The following is a 12,622-nucleotide window of genomic DNA, read 5'->3' as shown; positions in this document are numbered from 1 at the left end:
GAGCCAATAGAGGGTTCATTATCAAACAAGATACTGTAAGCACCTGGGGCTCAATCCTGCTCAGCAGCTCTGGAGCCTGTGGAGAATTCGCACCTCCGAGATACTCCAACAGAGGAGCAAGGAAGCTGGGGTATTTACCCACCAATTCCTGAAAGCCAACGGTTGAGGGCTGGTGGGAGGGGACATACCCTGGCTCTTCTAGCCGGCCTGCACGGGCAGGCAGAGCAAGCTCCTACAGCCAGACGGCCCCCTCACGCTAAGAGTTGCAGGTGCTGGCAGCTGAAAGATGGGATGGGTACTGGAAAACTGGAGGTGATGAGAGGATATAGGTACCAACTGCATCTACCACAATAGCAAAACACAACAGGGAGGGAGCCATTAGTGGACATGAATTTGCAACAGATTCTTGGAAGACAGAAAGTAGATGGAAGGCTACTGACCAAGAAATCAGAGAAGAAAGAAACAGCCCAGAATACAAAGGGAGAAAGGCTGAAGATCAGGAGGGGGGTGGGAGGGGGCGGGATGCAGGGGAGCTCAAACTGCTTTATAAAATCCCAGTCCCAGACAGGATTGAGACTCAGAAATTGAAAGTGAAACATAGGGCAGAAAACAGGGATTAACAGCAGGTCTGTTTTGCAAGAGTTGGCAAACTGCAGGCCACCACCTATTTTTCACAGCCAGTTAGCTAAGGATGGTTTTTACATTTTAAAGCCTTGTTTTAAAAATACAGAAAGTGGGCTTCCCTGGTGGTGCAGTGGTTGAGAGTCCGCTTGCCGATGCAGAGGAGACGGGTTCGTGCCCCGGTCCGGGAAGATCCCACATGCCGCGGGGCGGCTAGGCCCGTGAGCCATGGCCGCTGCGTCTGAGCGTCCGGAGCCTGTGCTCCGCAACGGAAGAGGCCACAACAGTGAGAGGCCCGCGTACCACAAAATAAATAAATAAATAAAAATTAAAAAATAAAATAAAAAGACAGAAACTGTATGTGGCCCACAAATCCTAAATATTACTATTGCCCCTTTACAGAAAACATTTACTGATCCTTGGTTTAGAGAAGAGTCAAGCTGTACAAGCCCCTCCCACATCCCAGGAAGTAAGACTGCCCGAGGCCAGGCTGGTAACCCAGCACAAAGATCTGAGCTATCTTCTCTGATCATACTAAGAAGTAAGGCATTAAGTCTAAGTGTTAGAGGGCTGATTAAAGCCTTCCTTGGCCTGGTCGTTAAGGATTCCCAAGCTTGATGGCTGGTACCCCAGCCACGAACCAAAAAGCAGAGGATGCCAGTCAGAAAAACATCTCATGTACCCAGAGCCCCCAGTCAGTTTCATTCTTCCGTATAAACAGTCCACCAAAATCACCAGACATTTGAGTAAAGCCTGTAATGGTAAATGAGAAAGATAGGGCTTCCCTGGTGGCACAGTGGTTGAGAGTCCACCTGCCGATGCAGGGGACACGGGTTCGCGCCCCGGTCCGGGAAGATCCCACATGCCGCTCGCCCGTGAGCCATGTCCGCTGAGCCTGCACGTCCGGAGCCTGTGCTCCGCAACGGGAGAAGCCACAACAGTGAGAGGCCCGCGTACCGCAAAAAAAAAAAAAAAAAAAAAAAAGAAGAAAGATAAATATGAACTAGCAGGAAAAAATGACCCCACGAGAAGCAATGATAATCCAGGGGATTTAAGAGAACTTTTTAAAACGTCAAAATATTATTCTCAGATTCCAGAAAACATAAACAGGAAGAAGATATTATTTTAAAAAGTAAATAAGAAAGTGCTTTAGATTAATAATATAATTCAAGAGAAGTATTAGAAGATAAAACCAGGGAAATCTCCCAGGACATAGAACAGTAGGACAAAGAAACAGAAAATATGGAATAAAGAAAAAAAGAGGATTAAATCCAGAATATTCAATACCCACTAATAAATTTTGGAGAAAAAGGGAGACAGTACATAGAAGGGAGAAGGTTATCAAAGAAATAATATAAGAAAATATCTTAGAGCTAAAGTAAATACATACATATATAAATTGTTTGATTGAAACACAAAGGATAAAGAAAAGGTCCTAAAAAATTCCAGCGTAAAAAACAGGAAATCAACAAATAATATTAGTCTGACATCAGATTTTTTTTCATCCACAAAACGAAGTGCTAGAAAACAATGAAGCAATACCTTCAAAGTTCTGAAAGCAAATGATTTTCAACCAAGGATTCTGATTTCCAGCTAAATGAATGGGGCAATTAAGCATGAAAGTAGGATAAAGACGTTTCTGGTTTACAAGATGTTTTCCTCCTGTGCATCCTTCCTTAGGAAGTTAACTTGAGGATGTAAGCTAGAAAAGAACATAAGATCCAAAAAACAGAGAGTGCTGTTCAAGAGAGTGAAAGTTAAGTCTCAGGAGGACAGCTTTGGAAAGGCCCTAGAGAGGAGCCACTACAGACTGGACTCAGTGGATGCAGTGCCCCAGGAGGGAGGTCCCCAGGAGGAAAAGAAGGCAGGGTGACTGAATGGATTGAGAACTCTGAAAGAGGTAAGGATATGATAAAGTCTATTGGTGGGATGTTTAAATAGATAATCCACTGCAATTTGATGCTAGGTACATTCTCTACTGAGTGACAGAGAAGTCCTAACATTAGATCCATAGACAAGGAAGTGTAATACCAACACACTATATATGGCTTTGCAGTAAATATTAATGGAAATGTTGTTTTATTGCCTTGGAAGATTGGGAAGTAGAAGATGAAAAGAAATGGAAGAAAGAATTAGAGTTATAATGTGTTCATCTTACAAAGTGGGTAGTTAAGAGTACTGTCCATGGTTAATGGAATAAGAAATGAAGATTTAATTATGTTTTTCAAGTACCAAAGGTAATCTGTATGGAAACAGACTACAGTTGTCCCTCGGTATCCACAGGGGATTGGTTCCAGGACCCCCTGGATACCAACATCCACGGATACTCAAGTTCCTTATGGACAATGGTGTAGTACAGTCTGCACTCTGAATCTGCAGATTTGGAACCTGTGGATACAGAGGGCAGACTGTACTGATATAATTAATTATATGTAGATAAAGGGGAATGGGAACATGAACAGTGGTGCAAATAAATTCAGTCCTAATCTAACATATCAAGAAGAAAATTAAACTTTTAAAAATTAAATAAATCAAGGTATAGTGGTATGTGTATATATAGGCACAACATCCAGCCACACCCTTTCCTACCCCCAGAGGTGGCCAACCTTTAACAGTTTCTGTTTTGATTCTTCTATTAGTTACTGCTGTATCTCTAAGATATTGTAGCTTTTATTATAAATTGTTCCGTATTGCTAGACTTTTTTAACCAATGAATTTATTATTTCAATAAAATTTAATGTTCATCAATGCATGGATAAATGAAAATATTCCTTAGTGTGTCCCCATCACAGGTAATATGAAATGAATGTGTTTAAATGTTGCTGAGTGTGATTGACTCCTAAAGCTGGCAGTGACCATACATAAGTGAAGTGACTCCACCCCAAATAGGCCCTGCTGCCACCAAAAATGATGTAGGTTTATTTTATGAAACAAATAGAAGCTGCGCTAATAAATATCACGTAAATAAGTACAAGAATTAAATGGAGTATAATTCAAGTAATGAAGCCAGAAAAAATGTTTCCTTCCTCTTCCTATGAGAGTGTTTGCTGCTTTGAGGATTATGTACAATGTTTTCACCATACTGAGGTTCAAATATAGGGCTTGCATCTTCTACCTAGTTCTAATATTTATGGTAAATATAATTATGCACCCCATGCACTGGTACACCCAGTTCATCAGCAAATATGGCTAGAGACTGTCAGCAAAAGTCTCAACTCATTTCAGTCTCAGCTGAATAAGCTTCATGAGAAACATTTGGAAAAAGAGAACATGCCAAGAAAGCAGAATACATCAAAGCCAACACCTTGAATTGCACCTAGGAGTAAACTGTGGAACTAGAGGACAAAAACAATGTTCTCCCTGCGGTTTATCAGGCCTCTCTCATTTTCTAAGTTGCATTTTCAAAAGTTTTTCCAGCTAGACTACATTGCAGCAATCTAATCTCAAGGAAGCCTGCCCAGAAAATATACATTGATATTGTTTAGTAAATGATCTAAATAGTGCTACTTGGCTTCAGTCTATCTGACTTAAGCAAGAATACCCTAATAGTAAATTATTATCTGTCACTAAACTTGAGACCTTTTCTTCTTCTGTGTCAGCTGAAATTTTTGCAGTTTTAAATAACAGATAAATCTTGATGAACTATTTAAAATAATAAATATTCCTGGTACTAAACTGTAACCCAGCAGTGCTGATAAAGCAAATTGCTTAATAATGTAAGAGCAGAAGCAGATCTGGCTCTTGGGCAAAACTGTGGAGCAAGTAACCTTCAGTGACCCACCTCTATTGGAGCTTCACTCCTACAGTAAGCACCCCATAATCGAACACCTGCACCCTTCAAGATCAGTGCAATGCTATTTACCTTACAAAGCACATCCCTCCTAGATGTGGCTCTGTTCTCTCCTAGGTTCAGTCATTAGCAGAAGCCGTAAGCCCATACTGGAGGAATAAGTAATGCATGAAAATTATTTAAACAATGAAAGACACTAAAGGAAAAAATTTGATTATGCATTTATGAATAGTTATATGCCACATGCTGAAGAACTAATAGGAGTCAACACAAGAGAGCCTGTTGGGTCTTTAAGTGAATGGTAGCTCTACACATTCCTTCAGGGTCATAAACAAGGACAATGAAGAATGAGGAAGTCTTAGGGACAGGTACTCCGAAAAGCATAGTCCAGGGAAGAGGGGTATTATCACTCCTATTTTCTAAAGAACACTTATAACACATTAAAATGCTTATTAAAGTTTACACAAGTAGAAATCCAAAAATCATTTTCTTTTCCTAAAACTACTTAATTCCTACATCCTCCACATTTTGAATAGTTAATCAAGCTTCTTAACTCCAAGTCATTCATTGTTTCAATGCACCCTAAGATTAAATTCCCTCAACAAATTGTTTCACTAATTGCTTCCAGCCACATGTATTATTATTTGTAAGTATGAAATATAATGAGTTTAGACTTTAACAATTTTGTTTAATCATGCAGCAACACAGCATACAATATAGGAAGGAAAACATTTAGCTTTTATAATATCGTACTTACTCTGATGGGACCAACCACCAACTGACAAATGAATCATATTATTGACAGTGCACTACATTTGTATTGATTTGGTGAATGTATTGCTGAATAGTTAATGGTATGTCAGCCATTCATTTACAAATACATATTTCTAGGGATGTCATGCCAAGATATAAAACATTTTCTATGAACTAGTAGGAAACTTAGCTCAGATCATAAGTAATTCTTTAAAAAATAAATTTTTTAACTCCACAGTTGTTTGGATGAACTATATAAAGGAGTCCACATTAATGCTATCCTACCTAATATAGAGAGTGTATATTTAAATCGCAATCATTTGTTTTGCTAAGTTATATACTGTACAATGCAACACAAGTTATCTGGGCTGTGCTTATATGTGGAGATTAATTGACAAAGAACACCTAAACAGCTGCCATGTGGTAAATTAAATTATAAGTACATTGAGCCAAATGGAACTGTAAAGATATACTAACCCTGAGCAATGCCATAACCTATGGATTCCTAGGAAACAAGGATGTTGGTTCAACATTCAGGAAGTAATCAGGAAGCACAAGAGCTGCTTTGAACCTAAGATACTGGAGCGCTTGAGATTAACAGTGCCAGAAATTTGTAGTGATCAAAATAGGAACTGTTTCCACAGCTACACAGAGTTATGTAGTATGGAAAACTCTTTCCCACTCCATCCAGGCAGGTATGGAGAAGTAGATCTCTAGGATAAAGGTGAAGAGGGAGAGAAATAGACACAGAGATAGAGATGGACATGGACATAGTGCTAACCACTTAAATTTGTATATATGGTCCTTTTAAAAGAGCCATTTTAACCTAAGCTGCCAGGTGTCCTAGATCTTACGGTTGGTAGGACTTTTCCATGTTATAATTCTACGTAACTCAATATGACCATGCTCATTTCTAAATTCCTTAGATGTAGACCCCTCAGTGTCTAAAATCAGGATCTGTGGTGTCAGAGTGCCTGGGTTTGAATCTTGCCTCTGTTACTTCCTTAGTGAATAAAGAGAAATTAACCTTTCTATACTCATACTTTGTCTGCACAAGAGGGACAATAATAGTAACTACCTCAGAGAGTTGTAGCAAGGATTCATCTCTACTACCTAACAAGCATCTCAAATTCAAAATGTCCAAAACCAAATTGCTGATCTTCCCCTTCCAAACCTATTCTTTTCACGGTCTTCACATCTCCATCGTAATTTCCTCTTTCCATTGCCCAGGGCAAAAGCCTTGAGTCATAATTGATTCTACTCTTCCTCTACCTATTGGCCATATGTTCCAAACACAAACAGAATACAACCACTTCTCACTACGCTCCACCACTCCACAACCCTGCTCCAAGAACCATAGTCTCTGCTTGGACTATTCCAATACCTTCCTGATTGATCTCCTCTTCCAATCCTTGCCCCCACCCCCCACCCCAGTCTATTCTCAGAAGAGCAGTTCAAAGAATCCTGTTAGAATGTAAGTCAGATTGTGTCACTTCTCTGCTCAAACCCTTCATTGGCTTTGCATTGCCTCAGAATAAAAGCCCAGGCCTACATGATCAGGTCCCTCATCACCTCCTTGACCTCATCTTCTCCTGCTACTCTCCTCCTCACTTGCTGGTTCCTGCCGCATGGGCTTCTCTGTCGCACCTAGAATGAATGTGTGCAGTTGCTCCCACCTCAGGGCCTTTGCACATGTTGCCGCTTTCTGGGCCTTTCTTCTTCTAGATGTCCAGATGTCTTTAGCACCTACTTCAGGTCTTTGCTCGAATGTCACAGTCTTAATGAGGACTTCCCTGACTAACCATTTTGAAATTAAAGAAGCCCACATTCACTCACACACCCTTCCTTCCTTTGCTCCTTTATTTTTCATCATAAAACTTACCACCATAAAACACATTATGTTTTACTCATTAATTTTGATTATCATGGGTCTTCTCCCACTAGAATATAAATTGCCTGAGGGCAGAGGTTTTTTCTGTTTATTGTCCAGTTATATATCCCACAGAGCCTAAACTAATACCTGTCACTGACTAGGTACACAATAAATATTTATTAAGTAATTGAATTCAATAAATATAAAACATTTTAGTAAATATAAAACATTTTAAAATGTGTCTGACACATACTAAGTGTACAATAAGTGTTAGCTATTGTTTACTCAGGGTATTAGCCTATGTAGTCACTTCTAGTTTTTTAAGTCTTCTCAGTCTTTGATCATAGATCTTATTAGCTTCAAAATAGTTCATAGTTTCTTAATTTTTTGCTTTTGTTTTGTCTTCAATATGCAGTAAATCTAACATTAAAAACTCATGATCATAGAGCTCCAAAGACATTCTCTACAAGGATGATCTGTTAAAAACTAGTTTTCAGTAGCCTTTAAATACATATTTTTATACTCTTTAAAGAGTCCCTAAATACATTTTCCCTAAGTGCATTTTAAGTGAGGAGAATTATAAAATTCCTAGTGATATATAATTTGTATATATTTATCTATTCGTTTTCTATGATTTCTTAAAGGTTATAAAGTTAAATGAGTTTAAACAATTAATTAAAACAATTTTACTCAATCTAATAAATTACTCAAATGGCAAAGAAAAAAATCTAGCATACCACGAGTTTCCTCTACCATTCTCTTTACCTCTTTTTAAATTCCATACATAATAGGATCATAAGTCCAAAAAATGAGCAGTACTCAGGTGGCTCTCTGGAATCCAACACAAGTAGGGCTCTTCTTAATTAGCACTTCTCTATTATCTATGGCACAATGATAGCAAATGTTCATAGTAATTATTCTGACTTACTGTTAGAAAGCCTTGATTGTTTTGCATAGTTTTAGAGTTGTAGGCATCTTATTGTATTATAATCTTTGCTAAATCAGTTATTAATTTACAATGTATATGTAATAATCTTCAATTAACACAAATATTTTATTTACCAAATGCCTCATTCTTCTACCTAACCAATAATGTAGGTATATTGTGCCACACGTTTTTGTACAGTACTTTAGGTTTCCAAGAAAAAAAAAATCATCTATGTTGCCAAATTTCAGCATTTAAAATATAAAAATATTAGCATACAAAATCTATCATATGAATTAAAATGGTACATATTATTATACATATTCTAATCGATAATAGTAGTATTGATTAAAAACTGGGATCTTTGGGCTTCAAATGTTCCTTATAAACCAAAGAATTAAAACACCCAGTTAAATTTCCCAAAGGCAGGGGTTTCGGTCAGGAAATGAAACAGACTCTGAATTATGACCATTAATTTACCAGGAAAAAGAGTTGGTTGTAATCAGGAAAGTGTTAAACATTTAGATGACTACTGAAGGCAAATCAGAATAAAGGAAAATGCCTCGAATAATCAGCTGGATTTGGCCAGAATACATAAATTTAAGTCAGAGGCTATAGGATAAGAATAAATTCTAGGTCCCTAAACAAAACTTTTAAAAGAATCTCCTTCACTCACTTCCCTACACTAATATATTCCTCTTCATCATGAATTCTAAATAGATACCCTTTTTTCATTGACCCAACGCATTTAAGAGATGTGTTTCCTACTAATGACACTTCTTGTCAAGAGTCATAAATAGCGGGTTAAGACCTAGAAATGCTTTTGAAATGACAAGATAAAAATAGTTTCTCAGTAGATAGCGTTTGGAGAAGGCAGAATATATGAGAAAAAAATCTGAATTGACTCTACAGACTTTCCTTTAACAAAGAAAGAAAATTTTGAGAAGCCAAAATTCAATTACCTACACTAAAAAAAAAAAAAAGAGTAGTCAACCTATCTCAATCTGCCAACCAAGAGGAGGAAAAAAGGGAGGAATTCAGGGAGATTACACAAAAGGCTAGCTTTTAAGATCTCAGCTCAAGCTTTTGTACAATATGCTTTTTTTATTCATTTATTTTTGGCTGCTTTGGGTCTTCATTGCTGCTAGCGGGCTTTCTCTAGTTGTGGTGAGCAGGGGCTACTCTTTGTTGCAGTGCCTGGGCTTCTCATTGGGGTGGCTTCTCTTGTTGCGGAGCACAGGCTGTAGGTGCACGGCCTTTAGTAGTTGTGGCATGCGGGCTCTAGAGCGCAGGCTCAGTAGTTGTGGCGCACGGGCCCAGTTGCTCCACGGCATGTGGGATCTTCCCAGACCAGGGCTCGAACCTGTGTGCCCTGCATTGGCAGGCGGATTCTTAACCAATGCACCACTAGGGAAGCCCCCTGTACAATATGTTTTAATATTTCACCCTGTAAGGGGTGAGTACAGCATGTATATTTTTGCATGTCTATCTTTATTGGTTGAACTATAATGTAAAAGAATCTGAAAAAGAATATGTATACATATGTAATATAATTATATATGCATATATATATAACTGAATCACTTTGCTGTACACCTAAAACAATGCAAATCAATTATACTTCAATTAAAAAAACAGTAGATAAACAATACTCTACTGCCGAACATAGCCAGGTGGAATATATTTCCCCAAATCTTTACTTTTTCTTACATTACCATTGAACTTTAGAATAAAAATAAATATTAAAAAAAAATTTTTAACAAAACAAAGTTTTATTTGTTGAACATTGAAAACAATCTTTTGAGCATGTCTCTATGGTTGTACTCACATTATGTAAGCATCTATCAGTAAAACATTAAAAACAGGGAGTCTCTTATTCAGACACTTCCCAAAACAAACAAACAAACAAAAAAAACCCATCTATAGCATGAAGTAAAAAGACAACATTTCTAGGGTCAAAAGATGCAAATCTATGTCCCAGCTACAACACTAATATTATAAGAAGCAAAAAATAAAAGAAAAAGGTGAAATCCTAAGTTAAGCTTTGAAGAACATTTACGGACAGTTGTAGGATCTATGAGCCTCGGCAGTAAGAAGCAAAATTTGCAGCATCCTGAATAGTGAATTGCCACCCTCTAAAACAGAAAAGGTGAGCTTCTCTTATGATTAGCTCTAAAACTTGTGATTTGAGGGCCATATGCAAATATTTGTGTTTTCTTATGTTGTCTCAACCACACGGTGCATAGTCCTTTGTTCCTGGAGAGGAAATAGACTAAGCACTAGATAACCAGGCTTATAATCAGAAAGGGCCATGACACTAACTAAAGTTAGTTCTGCTAAAGGGTTTGTAGGACCTAGAGAGAATAATGAGTTAGGACCAGCACATTTAGAACATTGCACAAAGAACTTTTTTAAATCAAAACCTGCACGATAGGATTAGTGCCTGTGGAGAGGAAAGAATCTTCCTTAGATACCTACTATCCATGATGTCCATCATGCCCAAGTACTTGTCAAAAAGTTAGAAATAGCCTAAGGCAATGAAAGTTTTTTAAACAAATGGCATTATTCAATTTTGCCCATTTAAAACCCATACAGGCCAGGGGCTTCCCTGGTGGCACAGTGGTTGAGAATCCGCCTGCTGATGCAGGCGACACAGGTTCAAGCCCTGGTCCGGGAAGATCTCACGTGCCGCGGAGCAACTAAGCCCGTGCGCCATAACTACTGAGCCTGCGTTCTAGAGCCCGCGAGCCACAACTACTGAGCCCGTGTGCCACAACTACTGAAGCCCGCACGCCTAGAGCCCACGCTCCACAACAAGAAGAGCCACCGCAATGAGAAGCCCGCACACCACAACAGAGAGTAGCCCCCGCTCGCCGCAACTAGAGAAAGCCCGCGTGCAGCAACGAAGACCCAACACAGCCATAAATAAATAAATAAATAAATAAATAAATAAAATTTTTTTTTAAATCTTAAAAAAATCCCATACAGGCCAGCCCCTGAAGGCTGATGAAAACAGCCAACTTCAACACATAATGACTCCAGTGATATAATTCTTTCATTACCTAAAGAGAGTCAAGGACCATTAGCCTTAGTAGACAAAGGCTTTTTTAAATGGCGGGAGAAATCACTTTGCTGTACACCTGAAACTAATACAACATTGTAAATCAACTATACTCCAATATAAAATTAAAACTTTTATAAATAAATAAATAGAAATGGTGGAAGATCTAGCACTTATATTACAATATATAATCAAGCTTTATAAAAAACTAAAGCTCAGTAAGATAAGCAAAATGAAAAGACAGAAAAACACACAGCAGATGAAGGAGCAAGATAAAAACCCACCAGACCTAACAAATGAAGAGGAAATAGGCAGTCTACCTGAAAAAGAATTCAGAATAATGATAGTAAGGTTGATCCGAAATCTTGGAGATAGAATGGACAATAGAATGGACAAATTGCAAGAATCAGTTAACAAGGACCTAGAAGAACTAAAGATGAAACAAGCAACGATGAACAACACAATAAATGAAATTAAAAGTACTCTAGATGGGATCAATAGCAGAATAACTGAGGCAGAAGAACGGATAAGTGACCTGGAAGATAAAATAGTGGAAATAACTACTGCAGAGCAGAATAAAGAAAAAAGAATTAAAAGAACTGAGGACAGTCTCAGAGACCTCTGGGACAACATTAAACGCACCAACATTCGAATTATAGGGGTTCCAGAAGAAGAAGAGAAAAAGAAAGGGACTGAGAAAATATTTGAAGAGATTATAGTTGAAAACTTCCCTAATATGGGAAAGGAAATAGTTAATCAAGTCCAGGAAGCACAGAGAGTCCCATACAGGATAAATCCAAGGAGAAATACGCCAAGACACATATTAATCAAACTGTCAAAAATTAAATACAAAGAAAACATATTAAAAGCATATTAAAACATATTAAACATATTAAAAGCATATTAAAAGCAGCAAGGGAAAAACAACAAATAACACACAAGGGAATCCCCATAAGGTTAACAGCTGATCTTTCAGCAGAAACTCTGCAAGCCAGAAGGGAGTGGCAGGACATATTGAAAGTGTTGAAGGAGAAAAACCTGCAACCAAGATTACTCTACCCAGCAAGGATCTCATTCAGATTTGATGGAGAAATTAAAACCTTTACAGACAAGCAAAAGCTGAGAGAGTTCAGCACCACCAAACCAGCTCTACAACAACTGCTAAAGGAACTTCTCTAGGCAAGAAACACAAAAGAAGGAAAGGACCTACAATAACAAACCCAAAACAATGAAGAAAATGGGAATAGGAACACACATATCGATAATTACCTTAAATGTAAATGGACTAAATGCTCCCACCAAAAGACACAGATTGGCTGAATGGATACAAAAACAAGACCCATATATTTGCTGTCTACAAGAGACCCACTTCAGACCTAGAGACACATACAGACTGAAAGTAAGGGGATGGAAAAAGGTATTTCATGCAAGTGGAAACCAAAAGAAAGCTGGAGTAGCAATTCTCATATCAGACAAAATAGACTTTAAAACAAAGACTATTAGAAGAGACAAAGAAGGACACTACATAATGATCAAGGGATCAATCCAAGAGGAAGATATAACAATTGTAAATATTTATGCACCCAACATAGGTGCACC

General features: G+C 38.0%; 1 protein-coding gene across 1 annotated transcript in view; it reads right to left on the bottom strand.

The window, feature by feature from the left end:
- The window catches only part of SLC44A5 (solute carrier family 44 member 5), a gene marked incomplete at both ends in the record, with an annotated part of 394,265 nt that overhangs the window by 358,245 nt on the left and 23,398 nt on the right, over positions 1–12,622 (bottom strand). The gene's annotated exons all lie outside the window — the stretch shown is intronic.

This window comes from Leucopleurus acutus (genome assembly GCF_964270905.1).
Source record: "Leucopleurus acutus genome assembly, chromosome: 2".
Taxonomy (NCBI): Eukaryota; Metazoa; Chordata; class Mammalia; order Artiodactyla; family Delphinidae; genus Leucopleurus; species Leucopleurus acutus.
The sequence above is the reverse complement of the archived record's forward strand: the minus strand, read 5'-3'. Positions and strand labels throughout refer to the sequence as shown.